Raw genomic sequence first — 18,896 nt, 5'->3', positions numbered from 1 at the left:
TCTTGAGGGTTCATAACTTTTATCTTACAAAGAAATCTGTCATCGTTTCCACCGGCACTCCAAAAGACTGATAGTCCTGGAGCTGGTAAAGTAGTTGTTCACTTACGCAAGTCTAAAAAGACTGTGTGCTGACATCCTACTCTGCTACCAATAAACACTGCTAATGGGATGAACTCAGAGAAACTGAACACAAGGAGGAATGAAATACAAAATATCATAAGCAAACAAGGGGAGCAAACTTATCTCAGCTTTAACAAAAAAAAAAAATCAAGATCTATTTGTTACACTCATGAGCATCAAACAAACGTTTGATGTTTGATTTTTCTGTTTGCAGAGGAGTCTGGGTAGGGCAGAAGAAACAAACAAAGAGCAATTTTAACACATTCTTTTCCTCTTTTTCTGTAGCATCAGTAGCATGAAGAAAAGGCCATTGAATTACACTACAGTAACGCTTAGCCTTTGACCACACAGGCACCAGAATCCAGACAGGCAGATGTGGCCTACACATGGGCAAAAGGGTTAGTTACACAGAGCCAACAACAGGACTGAAGCTCTGCCAAGGTAGAGGTACTGCAGCCTGAACAAGCTATGGGAATCCAGGGCCAAATGGCAATGCTATGGATTTTTTTTTTTTTAATTTTTATTAGTGCCATCTAAGGGGGAGAAAGGGAGAAGGCAGGCTAGCTAAGTTCTGCACATTACTATGAATATTTTCAGCTGAATTGTTGTTTCCATTTTTCCTTCTCTGCTTTTCTGATCTAGATAGCACATAAGAAGTATCCTCTAAAATGAGCTGAATTTCTTCCTCCTGCTGCTGAAAGTTACTTGTTTACAAAGGCCTTAACTTATTATTTTGACAAACTAAATATGCAAATCCTGTTTTTTAAATTTGTCTTTATACGTTTAAAAAAACCCACATCATTATGATTGCATATTTGGATAAGTTTTTCTTATTATAAATGTTTCACAGATCAGCATAAGCAGTGTTCAGAGGACACAGTGCAATTGCCCAGTACAGCAGGAAGAAAACGGACCTGAGAAGAAGGTAAAGTAGATAAGCCAAAAGATAAAGCTAAGGGAAGAGACTTCAGCAATTGAGGGCATGACAAAATGAGAGTTTAGCTACAGAAGAAAAATATCAATTCTTATTAACCTAGGCCATAACATTAGAGGGATACTGAGAGCAAGCTTCCCCTAAGACCCAAACAAGTTATCATCAAACATACAAATTTCACGTGGAGTTAGAGAGAGGGACCTGAGGAACAACGCACTCACATATTCTTCTCTAGCTCCAAGGAGCTCATTCAGAAAATGTCAAAGAGCCTCTTCTTACTCACACCCCCTTGAAGGGCTGAGAACCACTTATGCCTGCAGATGTCCCTATTAGTCCACTACACCTATGAACAGGAGTACTAGAGCCTCAGGCCAGCATGAGGACACACTGTTCCCAAACACCTAACTTACCTCCCTTACTTTCTTCCCAAATTTACTGCATTTATGAGTGGAACTGCATCTTCTCTTTCAGAGGACACAACAGAGTATCTGTAGAAGGCCGTTAGGACAACTCCTCCCTTCCAAATAGCTTATAATGCAAGAGAGAAAGATTGCCTGAGGTACAATGAGGGAGGTGCAGATACACTCTGAGATTTACACCTGAAGCTACAAAGACACAAGCAAAAACCTCACTGATATAAAGGAGATGCTCCTTCATTCCAAGACACTTTCATATTCTAGAGACTTCTCACCATCCTCTGATCACATCATTAATCACAAATGCCCCACAGCTGACAAAATATCCTCTTCTTTGGAAAGAACAAAACAATACTGAAAGGTCAATAGAAGTAATGGCATGAATCCTAATAGGAGGCAACCAGATCTGCTGTGATATCAACAAGCTACTCCAAAGAATGGGATCAGAAAAGTTGCTTCATCAATGACTGGAGCAGAAGGATAAATGAGCTCATCAGCAAAAGCCTGGCTGACTGGAAACGACAGCAAATGCCTTAACTACAGGTGCTATTAATAATAGTGATGGGCACCCACTTGGAGGCCCTGGTTAAAGACTCTGCAGGAGAAGGGATGGTTAATGGCAGATATCCCTTCTGAGGGCCTTCATAGGATGTTAACACTTAAGGGGGTTAGTATTTAATAGCACATTATCTGTTGAGGATTTGGGTGGGTTGTTTTAACTATATTCATTTGCTAACTTTTTGTTAAAGTCTTCTAAAACAAGTCTATTTTACATGAGTTACCTTTAAGAGTTTTTGTAAGACATTATAGTATTTCAAATAGCTCTTTTAATCTAAGAGTGGCTATGATATATTTTATTATCATCAAGAAAAACATGGTACACCACCTTTTATACAACTGTAGCATGTTTTCTTTGCTTTAGCCCAGTAAAAGCTAATAGCTCCTGCACTATTATTTTAAAAATACACTAACATGTTTTATGTAGAAATGGGGAAATGTTATCCTACTTTTTTTGTAAACTTTCCTTCTGTTCTTATGTCTGAAGTAGCTCAGCTACGATCATTTTTGCACATAAGTATATAAATCATTGTGGCCTTAAATGTATTTCACAGAACAGGTATGTAGTGAGGGTCAGTGTGTGCACAGGAGTATTCCCATGAATTACAGATTGTAGAATGAGGACCTAATTTTTGCATTGAATTTCTTGCAGAAATTCCTATGAGAAAACATATCTAAGAAAGCACTATACAGATACCATCTCTACTTCTGAACTTCTGTCTCTGAACTCTGCTGCTTTCACAAAGGGAAGATAATAGGTACTTGTAATCTCATTGGCCAGGTAATTCTTGCAGTATTTTACAATTAGGGAAATTCTCCTCTTGTGTTTCTGTTGGATATACCAGTTTGTATATATACCTAGATACCTCCACCACATATATCTCCTGTTTAATATATACAGAATGTCAATAACAACTGCAAACTGCTTACTGTACTACACAGGTCTTTTAGGACAGTAAATAAACAGCAACCTGCTGAATCATGCTAAAGAGATGTTAGAATTTTTATGCCTTCGGAGCATGCAAATAACTAATCACTTCTGCTGCAAAAAATGCTATTAAAAAGCATTTTTGAAAGTCTGAGTTTAGCAAATGTATTTTTTTAATAAGCCACGAAAAAATATAAAGTAATACATAAATTGATTTAACCCATGATTATATGAGAATAATATTCTATAAAAACCCACTGTAAAGGATATAGCCAGTCTGATATATCTCTCTTCACTTAAACGGTGCCTTTAAACATACTGCAATAAATCTGCAACCTTCCTATTCTTAATCAAAAATATGCACTAGACTAATGATCCAATGCAGTGAAATTAAATAAACAGCTACAGCCTGAATAACTCTTATAGTTTGTCGAGAATGTTTTTCCAGTCAATTGTCAAACTTTTTTTTCTTCCTGAATATGATCTTTACTATAGATTTAGGTGAACAAGCAATATTTAAAACCTCATTCAGGTGACATGCTTGAGGTATTTTTCTTATCATTCAGCAATAACTTATTCACTTTTTTCTTCATTTTATTCAACCAAATTGCTACAAGAACAGTTGCCAGGACGCTTCTGTTGCAACGTTTACTTACTTGTGTTGCTCTCAAAACCATTTTTTCTCCACAGAATGGAACACTGCAAATTGCAAAGATTATTTATTGATGGCAAGGAAAATAATGTTGCTTATTGCAATTTGGCTAGGTTTGTACATATAGTAAGACCCTGAAATCGGCTCCTTAGGAGGGTAAACAAAGGAAAGTAAGCCCTTTCATTGTACAGGAGAAGCAATGACTCATTCCAAGTCCATGTTAATATCATTTTTCCTGGATTTTTTAGAAATAGTCTGATTCCATCCCATTCTGGTGCAAACTATGCATACTCTGCACATTCTGAGCATGCTTGATAACCACAGATTCCATTATGTGTTTAATAATTGACTGTTCAATAGCCCATTGATGCGTTTTTGTCTGGAACTAATTCACCTTTGTCTGTGTATCAGCATGAATGTACAGTGAATTACAGATATGGTCTTAGAAATGTTATAAAGGCCATCCACTTTATTCAGCTCAGGTTTTTTTAAAATGCGTATTCATGACAGGCACTGCTTGGAAATTAATATCCTAACTCAAGTATGCTAGTATATATAAAAAATGATTTATTAGAATAGTGACTTACTGAAAAGCACCTTGAACCTTTGTCTGGAAAACAGCATCTCCAGTAATGCGCCAGAACTTGAAAACAGAATTATTCTTTGAAATATGCATGGCGTGCCATATTAACAAATAAAAACAGTGGTTACAGTATTTAAAATATCAAGTTGAAAAAGAAGCCACAGAGAAAATTTGTTATTCATTACACATATGAATTTATGAATTTCACTGTGGCAGAAGAGAAAGAGTAAGGAAGTCCCCTTTGTTGCATGCAGACCTGTTATCCCACTGCTGCAAACTCTCCCCTCCTCCCAACAGTATATATTGGCATATATCACGTATATATAGATATATACGAGATGTTCTATCTGTGATTTCTGAATATAGGCTATTCTGTCAAAAATAAGCATACTCCAGCTGATGCTAACCAAGTTCAAGCAGCTCTGGCAGGTCTAAGCAAAGACTTACTGATTTCAGTCATATAGACTGAATTTCTATATAGACCCATTGAATTTCAACCCGAGTGTTAGCTGAGAAAGAAAAACAGACTGAAGAAAACAACCACTAAAGTTTTCAGCCAATGACCTTTAATATCAAGGAGAAAAGGTAATAATTTTTCTCCATTGGGAAAAATTACCTCTTAGCTACACAATGACCAATCTACTCCTTCATCTTTGGAAGCTGTATGTCTAAAGCTAAGTTGGTCTATAGTGTGTCAGTCAAGCCAGCACCTTTAAGAGTAACATATTCACACGAAAAGCATTCATGATGCTTTGCCACAATGACTACGCTATTGGTCCACTGCTGTCCTAGAGTATCTTCCAACTATAACTAACATCTCGTGCTTCAGAAGGAAGAAAAACTTTGAATAGAATTATTGTGAAGTAGGTTTCATGCTACTCCTTGCCAAAAACAAAATTATGGCCTGAAGTAGGTCACTGAATTGCTTTTATCTTGGTCTGTAAAATCACAGATGTTACCTTTATCAGCTAGAACCTCCCCAAACACAGTGATAGGTTAGTGACATTCTAGGAATGCTTATGGACTGTAGAAAGTCTTACTGTCTTCGCTTATTCCAAATTTGCTAGTGTTTTATCTTGGGTCGCTTCTTGTCACTAGATGACAGAAAGATTAAGGAGTAATTGGTGAACCCTTCACAGTTTTGATTTTGTCTGTCAAACCTGGTAGCCTGTTCCTATCTAACAATTTTATCTGTCGCAAAATCTTGTAATATATACAGATAGGTATATATCATGCTATAATATATGCTAAACAAATCATAATATTTAATTTTAAAGAATATTTTAAAGGATTTCAATTACATGTGTTAGTACTTTATCATTATTATCAGCAAGTGTTCATTCTTAGATATCTGCAGAGTACATTACCATTTCAAATGTTTCTTGACAATTTTACCTTAATGTTAGCTGTCTCTCCAGCTATCCATCCTGATCTTTTGCTTTTAGCCCCTTAATAGGTTCCTTTAAAAGCATAAGAGAATTTCTTCCCTTACTTTGCTGTTCTTTATTTTCCCTCAGAGGGCTTATGGAATCCTACAGAATACAAAGTACCCCTCATTTTGAAGGATGAGAAAGGGCATTTTGAACATTTTTATCCACCAATGTATAGCCATATATTGAGAGGAATTATATTAAACTGGATCAAAGTTTTGCCAAGGTCAGCATGGAAATCACTATGACAGGTACTCCCTGAAGTCACTGTACAACTGACTGGGTCACTGTTTCAAAAGCCCCATTCAGCCGGGCATTTGCTCTCGGGGGTGACTCACGTTTGCAAGTTCAAGGCATACACACACCTTGATACGCTTGTTAAATTCCAGTGTGAGTCTACCTCAAGCTGCCCTGTATGTTCAGCTGGATGAACGACTTTTCACTTCTGCTGTTAAACTGACAATACAGAGCTGGCGTGTTCTGGTAAAATACGTGCTATATTTCACCCACATGTGACTGCTGCAGTTCACTGATGGGCAAAGTAATTTCTTTACATATGTGGAAAGGATTTAAAGTCATGTCAGCAGCAAAATACTGGCTCAGCTGTAGCACTGGGGCCGCTGCCAGTACCCGTTATTTTTTAGGTCTGGATCCCTCTTAGAGAAACGATACCGAAAAGATAAGATCCAGGATTTTAAACAATTCACATTCACTGACTTTTTCAAAGACTTCTAACACACTTGAGATGTCTAATGTTCATCTCCCTAAGGACTGCTGGTTCGACGATGTACTTATCCAAGCGTTGAACTACTTCATCCTTGACCGGAAGATTGTCTGTGATTGCCTCTAATCTCTGAGTTGTGGAGCCCTCCACAGAAAAAGCCAATTTAGCAGTTTTCAGCAACAAACAATACGTACAAGATGGGGACTTGATCCACAGCCCAATTAAAACATTGGGAATCTCTCCATTGACTTTTCTGGACGTTTAATCAGATCCTGCTGTACTAAGGAATATTTCTGCTCTTTCACACCTTGTTGAGAATATCTTTGAGAAGTACCATTAACTCCCAGTGATTTATTTCACTTCATGTTTATTTAACAAGGTACGTTCTTTATTTATTTACATGGCATTACAGACCTGATATGCTGCACTTTCACATCTATGCTTGTGTCGTTTACATTGGCACTGTGATTACATATGCATAGACAACAAATATACTGTACATTAAGACCTTAATTACACTGTCTGATTTTTCTTTTTTCTTTTTTTTTTAGGTCAAGTGATACTCATTTATAACAACACAGACAGCTGTTTTTCTTTTAATTCTGTTGTCACTTCAGTTAGAGAAGTATATCTAGGGAAAATGAGAAAAGGGAAAATGCTTTGAATAGAAGACTTGGGGAGATAATGCAGGTTCTTCATTAGCTATAAAACTACTGACATTACATTGTATGAGAGAAGCTTTTTAAAGTGGATGATTCACCTTTTAAAGGGCCTATTACACTGTTGGCTATACACTGTTCCATTACACATGAATTTCACCTTTCATTAACAGTGGCAAGCAACGATATTACTCTAAAGCTGTAGAGATATTTCAGCTGAAAATAAAACAACAGGTTCTCATGTCTGAGTTACTTTACGCTCTTCATGGTTGGCTTTCTTGGTTCTCTGTATGAAGTCTAAATAAGTTGTCAAAGGCCCTCCCCAGGACTAAAATGAAAAGGCACCCATAAAATAGGAGACAAAGGAAGACTGCACAAGTGTTGGGAAGAAAATAATATTTTTAAAGAAAAATAGACTAAGCCCTACTTATCACAATTTTCCATCTCTTTCTTAATGTGTACATATTGTCAATTCTATGTTAGCATGTCATACTCAGCTACTCTATTTTGCAAAATAACTAACAGTGACAGTTATGCAAAATTTTATGGCTCTCCTGAAGCAAAAAATCTTGACACAGCAGTAATGAAAAGAAAAAACCCTTAAGTCTGCTTTTTACAGACCTTTTATAAAATGTTCTTCTTTGCAAGGGTTTATTTCACCAGTGATCTCTGCAGGAGGAACAGAGCTACAGATAAAGTTAGACACTACCACCAGATTTTGAATTGCTTGTGTATGGACAAGCTAATTAGTGACTAGCAATAAGTCATCAGGTGCGGTTGAAGGGAATATGCAATCTGGCTTCCCCTTTCTCAAGAGGCACTTATCTTTTCATCTATTGTAGCTATAACTTGAAACTCCTCTGCAGTTGCCATCTGGCATGTAAGTGTGGATCTGGGCCTAAACGAGAAACAATAAAGATGGATGAAAGCCTTGATGCTTTGTGCTAAACAATAGTGCTTTGTAAAAAATCCTTGTATATTAAATTGTACTGAAGTCAAGATTATAAGCGCTATAGGTTTCTCTCACCCTATCATTTTTAACTTTGTATAAAACAGATTAAATAATCATCTAGCCAAGTCAGTACAAGCTAGCCCGGGCACGGCTGAGAGAGAGCACTCCCTTAGCTCCCTGTAGCTAACAAACATAACAGAAACCTAGAAAGAAACTAGGTGGGGAAAGAATGTGATTTTTCATCGCATTTAATGTTTATATTTTCAAACACTTTTCACTATATAAAATATTGCATGGGTAAAAAAAAACAAATGGATACAAATCTGAATTAAAATCTAATCCGATATTTAATTAAAACTATGCTGTGCATCAACAGTCCTTAAGAAGAATGCCAATATTAACTACACAGGCTTCTGATTGACGTTAGAGGGCTGCTGCTGACCAATACTGGCGTAAGCTAGTTTCCACTAAAATTTGCAGGAGGCTGGTGGATGAAATTATATGGCTTTTGAAGAGCATTAGGAGCTGTGCGCGCAGAGAGAATTCTCTAGTGGGAAGAGTGATGCTGTAACGCCTGCTATTGGCAGAAAAGACACACTGCTGAGCGCTGTGAATACAACCAGTTCTTCCCCTGTTTGTCCAGGGCAATCCTGGCATACTAATCAAAAGTTCAGTAATGAGCAGGGAAAAACTCCCTCAATTTTCTACTGACATCAGCAGAATAGGAGAGGAGAGCAAAGGAAGGTTACAAGAAAAAAAAACAGTAATTTTAGTTCACTTTCAGAAAATGGCAACAAACTCGAGCATTTCAGGAAAACTACATGGCTGTGGCATCAGGACCAGAAGGTTGGGTTTCCTTCGTTACTTATAGTGGGGAAAGGATAAACCTTCATGCAAGCGCTCTCAGAAGAGTGATGGTGAAATGCACGTATTACTCCCATTTTTCTATTTTACACAAACCTGTTACGGAAGAGCTAGTCTAAAAATTACAGAGCTCCGTGAAAGATGAGATTTCTCTTTCACAAAAAACCTTCAGTGTTTTGAAATTAGTCTTTGTTCTGCACTGAAAGCACACAAAACCCTCTTAGTATCACTGTAAAACTGAATTGTGTCACATAGATAGCCAGCTTTCTGAAAACCCACGCTTTCCAGTGTCAGACTTGTTTTCTTTTCTCTGTCCTATCTCTGCAAGTGATCAGTGAGTACTAATGCAGTCAAAACTTTATGAGGACCAATACGCCATCGTGACATATTTCAGTTTTGACAAAATGGTATTATTTTAACTAAAAGTAACTTAATCAAAATCATTTCAACCATTAAAGTGCTTTTCCCTGCACTTCAGACATCATATTAATGCCCAAGGCTGGGTAATTGCCCTTACCCGTCCCAGTATAACGTTTGCCTGGTTCTGCTCAGGATGAGAAGGCGTATTCTCCCTCCAACTGTTGCTACTGCTGGAATTTCCCCACTGGGGACTCTTCTGCCCTGGGCCTCCCCACCGGCTCTGTTCCCAGCGCTATTCCTCCCTCCTCTACCTCTCAGCAGGCTACTGCCCCGCTGGGCGCAGGGCCGTCTGTCCCTCCACATCAGCACGCGCGGTTCCAGCAAATGCCAATATTGTGCTACTTCACTGTGAAAAGGATTTCCTCCCTTGGTTTGCCCATGTACCACAGCGGGCAGCAATGCAAACTCCAGGTTGGGAACTCCTGCTTTAGAAAGTTTTGAAAAGCATTATTGGGCTCATTCTTTGCCTGGCCAAACGGAAAGTAAGCACGTCGTAAGTCAAAACACACAGAGAAAAGAGAGACAGAAAAACCAAGCCAATAAATATAACACACTAACAATGAGTATAGTACCTTCACTGAATGGAAATATATGAAAATACAAGTATTTTTGTCTCAGTCCTTTCTGAATTAGAACAGTCACACTAGGAAACTAGGAATTTCTTGTTTCTGACAATAGTATTACTCCCACTTTCAGCTCTGCAGAACTATTAGATATCTGACCTCTAATGATGCAGAGGCTTTAGGTGCAGAAGAGCTGATACCTGACACAAATGAAGCTGTGGTTTCCAGTACAATGGAAAACACCTGCTAGAAAACCCCTGTAGAGTACAGAGGATGAATACAGCGATATGGTAGGCTTTAATCTCGTCAATAGCTATTTAAAATAGTTTAAGAATTAAAAGGAAGCTTCCACATGTTCTTATAAAACCCATTTGAAAGAAACACTGCTAAGTTCCTTACATTCAAAATCTGATTTTAAATGATCTGACAGAAATCCTTTTGGATCCCATATTTGTTGTTACATAACAATCCTGGACAACGTTTTCAAGAGTCATCAAATTACCAAACATAATCCCAACAGCTGAGACTATATCAGCCAACAATACTGCTACATTGGAAAGATAATTTGGAATGATACCTGAAACACCATGCAAACAAAATGAGCTATTTTAACTTCAACTCAAAATACAAAGAAGGAAAATCAATGGCCAAAGGCAAAAGACGAAAAGAATGGAAGACAGTTCCTACCAAGATATTGACACAATTTTACAATGGAGGATTAGGGAGAGAGGAAAAAGAACACTAAAAAAATGCTTGACAGGGTCTCTAATAAAAGAGAGAAAAGAAAGAAATGAAACAAATAAGAATTTTTCCTTCCGTTTCTCTGCAACAAAAGGCTGCTTTGATCGTCACTGGGCTTAAAACAAGTGAGATTGTCTTTTTATGTGCCTTTCAGTGTTTGCATTTTATCATCCAGATAAGTCTTCTGTGCAGGGAAGTTAACAAGTTTTATGATTGTTATTTGAGCCCTTTTAAGTTGTTTTTTTCTTAGCTCTCAAACAAAGCTTTGTGTCCTGCCCTGTCTCTACCTCTGCTCATTTATCTTCTGCAACTTCAGAGGAATATAGTACACTGGAGCCTGCTTTGCTTTGTTTCTGTCCTGCATTTTAGCCTTTGGATTCCTACTGGCTGCCTCAAAACTAATGGATTTGCTAATGTTTTCCTTGAATACTAATACCAATCAAGCATCTGAATGATTTTCATTTACAGAAGTTAATATTTTCTTGTCCACCCATATCTGTAATATTTGATTTAATGTTCAAGCCAACCACAACTGCAGCATTTAAGTAATTTAAAAATAAAAGCTTGTGTATTTACTTTATAGATTAAGTAGAGCGAATGATCGCCTCATTGTCCATGCCAACACTTCAAGCTAATGCTTTACAATACTATTACAGAGGGTAAAGGTTAATGAACGTTTCTCTCATGTTTCTTCTCTGCATCTCTTCCCAACAGATTTTTTTCAGACGTGAAATACACAGCAGTAAGGGCCTGATGCCAAGAGCTAAAAGATTTTGCTGACTTGCTGTGCTGCTGTTTTGCCAGGTCTTACAATTACAAGGCCTAATGCTGCAGCCTTCGGGTGGGCATAACTTATGCAAGGCCCTGGGAGTTTTGTGCCTGAAGAACTGCTGCTAGTGCCAAGTTTTCGTAGAGCCACTGATCCAAAGCATCTGGAGCAACTTAGGCTTGGAATTTCACGCTCATCGTTTTACACCTTCATGTGGGTATCCAGCTCACGTTTTACTTAATATAGCAATAGTATTCTGTTGCTCCAAACTCCCGCTGGATCAAAACTAGTTCTCAGTTTCATTGGTATAAACCCAGAACTGAAATCAATGAAAACACACTACTGTGATAAAGAGCAGAGTCTGGTCCACTGATCACCATTATCTTTGGGTAATTGTCAGAACACCGCATAATTTTGTAGCAGCAACTTTGTCTTAATTTAATTGTTGGAAGTCAGGTTTTAATCAGTTCATCTTTCATAATGACCTCAGAAGTTTCTGCCGTCTTTTGTTCTTCCCTTACAGTATGGCATCTTAATGCTTAAATTCTTGCAGCTTCCTTGCCTGACATTCACCTCTCCCAGCATAGTCTCGTTTACATCATTGCACTTCAGGTACAATTTGCAGTTCCATTTACTTCAAGAGGGCACAATGGGGAACCCAGATCAGGATCAGATCTACTGCTTGCACAATTTGCTTACCATCAGCATATTATTTTAGGTACAACTCAGTTCAAAAGCATTTTATTTATTAAACAATCTCTAAAACTGTAATTGGAAATTGAGGTAACTTTTTACAAGTAACAATCAAGAAACGCTTATTATACCAACTATGAGTGACTGTGGAACAGAAACGGTGAAGGCCAGATGCTCAGCTAGCATACGCTACAACAGTTGCCATCGACATCAGGGAAGGCGCATTCATTTGTACCAGCTGAGGTGCTCGGCCTGTTTTCAGACTTGACGCACAAGATTACATCTTTGATTTTCTTTTTTTTTTGCAAATGAAATACACCATTGTTTTATTTCATAGGAAATTATCTTTATTCCCAAAACATGTATCAGTAATTCAAAATATACAAAGAGGAGGTTTTAAATTCAGCTATTCTTTCTCAAAATAAGCTCCATGTTTAGCAAATACGGTCAGCAAAAATAAATGATATAAGGTGTCAGCTTTATGAAGTTTTTAAAAGTGGACTTTTCTCCCTCCAAAGACGTTAGGAGAATTAATGTTTCTGTAACACTGCAGACCATCTGAAAAGTAAGTCTATTTATGCTTTACACATTACTTAATTTCAAAACTATCTATCCAGTTTTACATCATTTATAACCCTACAGGATGTTAAAGCCTGAATATCTACAGTCTGGATTGCTTATATGTAAGAAATTGTTTTAGTAGTCTTTTTGTCCAACATTTTTTCTGTATTTAACGATGTAAAAAATCACTCCAACGCTAACAATACTTCCCTACCATCTTAAATTGTACCTTGAAGTCTAAAATAAAACTTCATGGGAGCAAGCGGGGAGGAGGAGAGGAGAGCAAAGAAATGTCATAAAGAAATACATAGCCACACACAGGCCAACAATTTCAGCCCTGCCCACACTGCTACTTTTATCATCTTAAATATCAGCTCCAGGGGTCATCTGGTTATGGGAGAAACTTAGCATGGAGAAGAAAGGTTTGAAAACAGCTAACGTTATACATGCTTAAAAACAAAAGTCAAAATACTTTATGTACTTATCTGGATTATTTTTAAGTTTGTGACTAGTTTGGGGAGTCTAATTTTCTACTTTCTAAGGTTACACCTGAAGAGTATATAGCCTGTTTTCAGTCCCAAGCCAAATACCCAGGCGACTGAAACCATCCTGTAGGTCAGCCTTAGGTCAGCCTTAACCTAAGATCTGAAATAAAGCTCATGTCCTCAATGCAAGTGTTATCTTTCGGATGTGTATTTCACCAACTAAAGCTTAAAAATACAATCCTCAATGAGAAAAGGAGGTGCACCAATCCTATTAACGTTTTATCACAATTTCCAGTAAGAGGAATACTTGTGCTTCTTTTTAACATCAAGAAAACCAGGAGCTTCTGATATAGCTGAAAACTAATGAAATTCTGCCATCTCAGGAAACTGGACTTTACAGAGCTAAGAATTAGAAAGAATGCTCAAATAACCTCCAAGCCCGTGGACTTCACTTTTTGCTGAACATCTATTTATCTCACACGAAATACTCAGCTGCATGGAAAAGCAGGTGGCCCTACGCGGCTGTTCCCCGCGGGAGGACGCCGAGCCGCGCCAGGCGAGGAGCGCGCCGCCCGCCGCCGCGGCTGCGCCTGCGGGAGGAGGCGCGGGCGGCCGCGCGGAGGTGAGCGGCGCTCGGCGCAGCCGCCGCCCCCGCGGCGGGGGAGGAGCGGCGCGGGCGGGCGGGCGGGCGGGCGCTGCGGCAGGCGGCGCAGGCGCTTCGCTCGCCCGTGGGAGCCCTGCCAGCGAGCTGGGCCGCAGCGCCGTGCTCGGAGCGGTGGCGGGGGACGTGCGGTTTGGGTACGTGCCCGGTTCATCCAGAGGAAGGAGGGACAGAAAAGCGTGACGTGGTGAACTCGGGGCGTTTGCTAAAGGGAAAGGTATCTGTGCTGTGCTTGCGCTTCGCCCCGTGGCTTCCTTCAGCTGGCGGCAGGCAACGGAACTGCCGGCCTGTGAGCGTCCCTGCCGTTTCGGCAGCAGTGCCGATTTACCCCTGTAACACGGTGAAACGAAAACATGCAGGGCTTTCAGTTCAGGGCCTGAAAGTCAGTCATAGGGTCCGTGTGAAATACATGATAAATACATATTCTGCATCATATATATTTTCCAAATGGTCAGAAAAATACAATTAAAATGAGGATTTTTTTTTTGTACGCTCACTAACGTGCTAGTGAGAGTTAAAGAACAGGTTATCTATGCTTACTTTTTTTTTTTTCCTAATCTCTCTGGCTTTCCCTGTCTCCTCTACTTCAGTTTAAGAGGTTGTATTCTTCACTCATGCTGTAACTGTTGTTTGGTTTTAAAAATGATCCCTGATGTTGCATTATGCATTATGCACAAAAGCCCTGTGGCTTTTACAGGCATTGGGTCATGTCACAGTTGTGTTTGTTTTCTTTCAGCTTTGTAGCAATGCGTGTGGTTAGTTCATTTATCAGGTATTATTATGTGCTAAGCGTAGTTATGATGCATGACTCTAACAGTAAATTATATTCATGCCTCTAACTTTAAAAAAGTGCCAATTATAAAATTTAGTTTAGATGTGACATGCTAATTAGCATGCAGGCGGTCTAAAAGAGTATTTGTGAAAGACCGTAGAGACCCCCAAAGATGTCTGGGGGTGGCACTGAGGACATAATATGTGACAGTGTTTCACATGTTTTGTTTGGTCAAAGGGAACATTCTGAGAGATGTGAGATTCTGCCTTTTTGAAATAATTTAATTTAAAATAAATTTAATAATCAGGTTGCATTGCAGTGATGATTTTTAAGGTCTTAATTCATAAAACATATGAACTTCTACTGCTGCATGTGGTGCAGTAGATGCAATCAGCGGGAGGAAGCTGTTACCACTCAGCTGTTTGCCCTGTCCCTAGCAGGGTGCTACTGCGCTGAGGAGGGCTGCTGGTTTAGTGTAATGCACCACTCTGAAAACTGCTGTAGAAGCCCCCTGCCCACCAAGAATTCTCTATTTTTATTAGCAATCATAATAAGAAAGAGAATTCTAATTCTAAGAAATTAGCCATTAGGCTAAAAAACTATTGTGGGGAATTTAAAAACAGAAGACATGCTGTGCCATGTCTCAGATAGTGGAAAAAGGAGAAGCAATATAGGGAAACTAGCCTGGCCACGTGCTGAACTGTATTAACCCCACCAGCCACAAGCTGTTTCATTAGGGATGTCCTACATGCATGTGTCCTCTTTAGTATCCACATACAGACCAGCCGATCTTGTTTAACATGTGTCTCGAGGAACGCCTGTAGCCACAAGCTCCAGAAGTTCACCACGCGCTGTGTGACAAAGTGCTTCCTTTTGGCTGTTCTAAACGGTTTTGCTGGTTTCACTGACTGCTCCCTAGATCTAATAATGCAGCATTTGGTGAAAAACAGTCTTGCGTTCAGTTTATCTGCTGCCTTCGTCATTTTGTACAACTCAGCCGTGTTCTCCCTCAGCCTCCCCCTCCTCTCTGTACAGTCCCAGACATTTGTTTTGCCTCTGCTCAGTAGTAGTAGCTCCATCCACTTCACCATTTGGATTGCCTTTCTCTGATGCCACTACATCCTTCTTGAGTTGCAGAGACCAGAATTGCTCACTTAAGTGCTCAAGATGTGGGCCCATCCAGATTTGATATAGCGCTAAAATGATACTCTCTTTGAAAGTCTCAATGCTTTTCCTTATGATCTGCAGCATTTTGTTAGCTTTTTGGCTACCAGCAAAAAAGAGAGGAGGTGCAGTCAGTTTTCAAGATAACCGTTTGTGTGGTTTCTAACGCTTATGTCAATTAATACAACAACTTGCAAATATTTAGGGTGATAGTTTTAACTGTACAATGGGATTTTGAAAATCAGTGGTGACTAGGTACCTAACTGCGTTACAGCTGCTTGAGAATCTCACTTTTCTTAAGGGTAAGCAAAACGTTGTGGAAGGTAGGCCAGCTACATGCATGTTTGTTTAATTCACCTGAATTTTTTTGACTGTACAAGATGAAGCAAGTAGAAATTCTAAACTGATTATTTCATTAAAGTATAGAGACAAAAAGCAATGTAAATTCTCGAGCTTAGAAGCCATTTACTTTAACAGCCTCGTTGCTATACGAAATCCTCGGTGTCAGCAGAATTCATATAGTAGCATAAGAAATGCACTTAATGCTTCTTATTTTGATAACTTACAAATTTCATTGCCAGTATCTTTCTCATTGTCAAGTATGCTAGGCTTAGGGACACCTGGATGTTACTCAGCTCGGGGGAGAGGGAGGGAATTGTTATGTTTCAAACAGCATCTTTATATATTTGGTACTAACTGCAACTGCAGAGTTGGCTTTGTTGCCTCTAGCCGTAACTAACGGATGACGTTTCAGTGGGAAATGAGAAAACTTGTCATGCACTTAACAAACTGAGCAGTTTTATATACTGCAGAAGAATTCCTTCTTGCTTCCTGCACGTAGTCACATAACACCTTGAAGCACAGAGTGATAGCCTTTTGAGTCAAGTTTTTCATTTTACTTTAATTATTTTGCTAGAAGACCTCTTCTATGTATCTGGAGAGGCAGTGAGATGTTCTTAACTACATAAACTCTGTTAGGAGTTAGTTTCTCCCAACACAATAGATAGCAAATAGTGACCACTTTTTGAATCAGAAAGGTGAGCAGAGAGATTATACATTTTTTAAATGTTCTAATTTTGATCTTGCTGGATGTTCTGGAAACCCTGCGTTAGCCTGAGGTTGTTATATATGATCCTTTTGTGGCTGACTGCTCTGCAGTAGCAGCTTTAAGAGCTTTCATTAGCTTGCTACCTCTCACAGCTGCTTTGCAAGAAGAACAGGTTTTAGTGGGTGAAGGTGTTTTATTTACCACTTAAAAATCTACCGTTTGTGTGCAAGTTGTACTTCTGTTACTAGATTTGCCTTAGGTTCTGCTAAATGCATTTTGCTAATTGTAAAAAAAAAATGCAGAACAAGTGATAGAAGAAAAAAATTACTCCGAATGGCTTCTCAAAAGGAACTGTTGTAGTTTTCATAAGAGTTTGCTTTACAGATAAGGTGGTGCTTTGACTAAATGTTCACTTTGCTTAAAAACATTGTCGCTCCAGGTTTCAGTTATGCATACATTCTGTTGTTGTAGAAACTAATATATTGTTCTTTGTGGAGGACTGGATCATGCATGCACACAGAAGAATGACTTTATTGGTGACTTAACATAATTTATACAACAACTGTAGAAGGAGGAAAACAAACCTTATTGGTTTGTGTGATAAGGACCTTTATGCAAGGAATAGAAAAGAAGTCAGGTTACATGTTGAGAGATCATTAGGGATTACTGGGTAAGCCATTATAATGATTATGCTGCAATGCAAGAAGGTGGTTGCATCTGTTCATAATCCCTTGACCTTGCTGAAATGCTACAAAATAATGCAGGGACTGCTGTCACACAATGCATGCTGAGATCCCGCATTACCTAGCACACACTGAATGAATGCAGTTTGCAAAGCTGGGAGGTTTTTTTGTACTTGTTCTATCTGTAGTTATGGGTTAGTGTAGTACTAGTAGTTTTGTTAATTAATTAAATAATCAGATGAAACAGCTACAGATCTACATGTCTAAGTGTTACTGAATATTTTATGTAATTATAATGGAAAACTGTAAAAAAAAAAAAAAGAAAAAGAAAAAAAAAAGAAAAAGAAAAGATGCTTGAGTGCATGGAGGGTATTCCATAATTTTCCCAGAGAATATAGAGAAAGAGGATGAGACAATGATAAGAGTATTATGCTGTGGTTTGTCTTTACATTTTTACTGTTTAAAAAATACTGCAGATACATCTGACAACTACAAATATTCAATAAATGCACATGTGTATGCATCTTAAGCATATGTGTGTTTACTATAGATGTGCATGAATGGTCTTTTTGAATTCCATATTGCTTTTGTCATAAGATAGGCAGCATGTGAGCATGATCATTTGAAGAATCAGGGCCCTAATTAAGAATATTGGCAAAAATGAATCCTGTAGCATACTATTATGGGAGCATCTCTCTGCAGATACCTTAACGGCCAGACTCTGAGTACCAGACACTGTCATATTCCAGTGTGTAATTTTGGTTATAAACCTGCAGCATTTACAGACTTAAAAAAATTATGTTGCGGTTGACCTGAGTTCAGTGGGACCAGTTTGTATGTGTTAAGAATACCTTTTTTGGAGGGTGTGCTAAGGAATTCTTCTGCACAGATATTTTGTGCTTGAAAAATCATAAAGAAGATACCATATTGTTAATTGTAGATTAAATTTTAGTATGTATTTCAGACTACATGATTCCTGTGGTCATGTCATTATTTACATTTTTCATGCTTTGTCTGTGCACACTTTCTACAGTGAATTTGTTTTCAGTGCCTCTCAACTCTGATTTCTTCTTAGCAGTGGTGCAAAAACAATTCATAAAAGATAGAATAAATGTAAATGATGTTTAAGTCGATTTCAGAGCTATAAGTACCACGAAAAAGAAACTTCATAAAGATTTACATTTTCAAATTTACCTCAAGAATTTTTGGGCTCAGTTTTTAGCTAGTCTGGTAATTTCAAACTTAAAAAACCAATGCCATAGCTGGAGCAATATGAAGAGGTCTCATTGGTTCTTTTGCGAAGAGGAATCTCCCTACTCATATGGCCTGAAATAGAAAAATCTCAAGAACAAAGTACCACATTGTAACGTGAAGGACTATGATCTCGGGAGAGGAAGAGACAGCTCTGCAGAAGCTGGCTTTCCCTGTTAGCCCCCCCATGCATTTGGGATTTGTGGCAAAGACAAAACTGCAGTTGTCTGTAAGGGAACTTGTCCATGCATAGCTTGTTGGTCAC

General features: G+C 38.6%; 2 protein-coding genes across 12 annotated transcripts in view; one reads left to right on the top strand and one right to left on the bottom strand.

Annotated features, from left to right (window-relative positions):
• The window catches only part of CLSTN2 (calsyntenin 2), a 595,520-nt gene that overhangs the window by 481,785 nt on the left and 94,839 nt on the right, over positions 1 to 18,896 (bottom strand). The window lies entirely within an intron of this gene.
• Positions 13,691 to 18,896, top strand: part of NMNAT3 (nicotinamide nucleotide adenylyltransferase 3) — a 31,704-nt gene continuing 26,498 nt past the window's right edge. For 2 of the 11 annotated variants that reach the window (XM_068954641.1, XM_068954643.1), the window contains exon 1: positions 13,711 to 13,850. The gene's annotated coding sequence lies outside the window, so the exon portion shown is untranslated. Of the gene's footprint in view, positions 13,931 to 18,896 lie in introns of all 11 variants that reach the window. The other 9 variants (XM_068954637.1, XM_068954644.1, XM_068954635.1 and 6 more) reach the window with 9 other exon arrangements.

Source organism: Struthio camelus, chromosome 9, assembly GCF_040807025.1.
Source record: "Struthio camelus isolate bStrCam1 chromosome 9, bStrCam1.hap1, whole genome shotgun sequence".
NCBI classification, from domain to species: Eukaryota; Metazoa; Chordata; class Aves; order Struthioniformes; family Struthionidae; genus Struthio; species Struthio camelus.
Note: the sequence above shows the minus strand (reverse complement) of the source record. Positions and strands in the feature narration are given on the sequence as shown.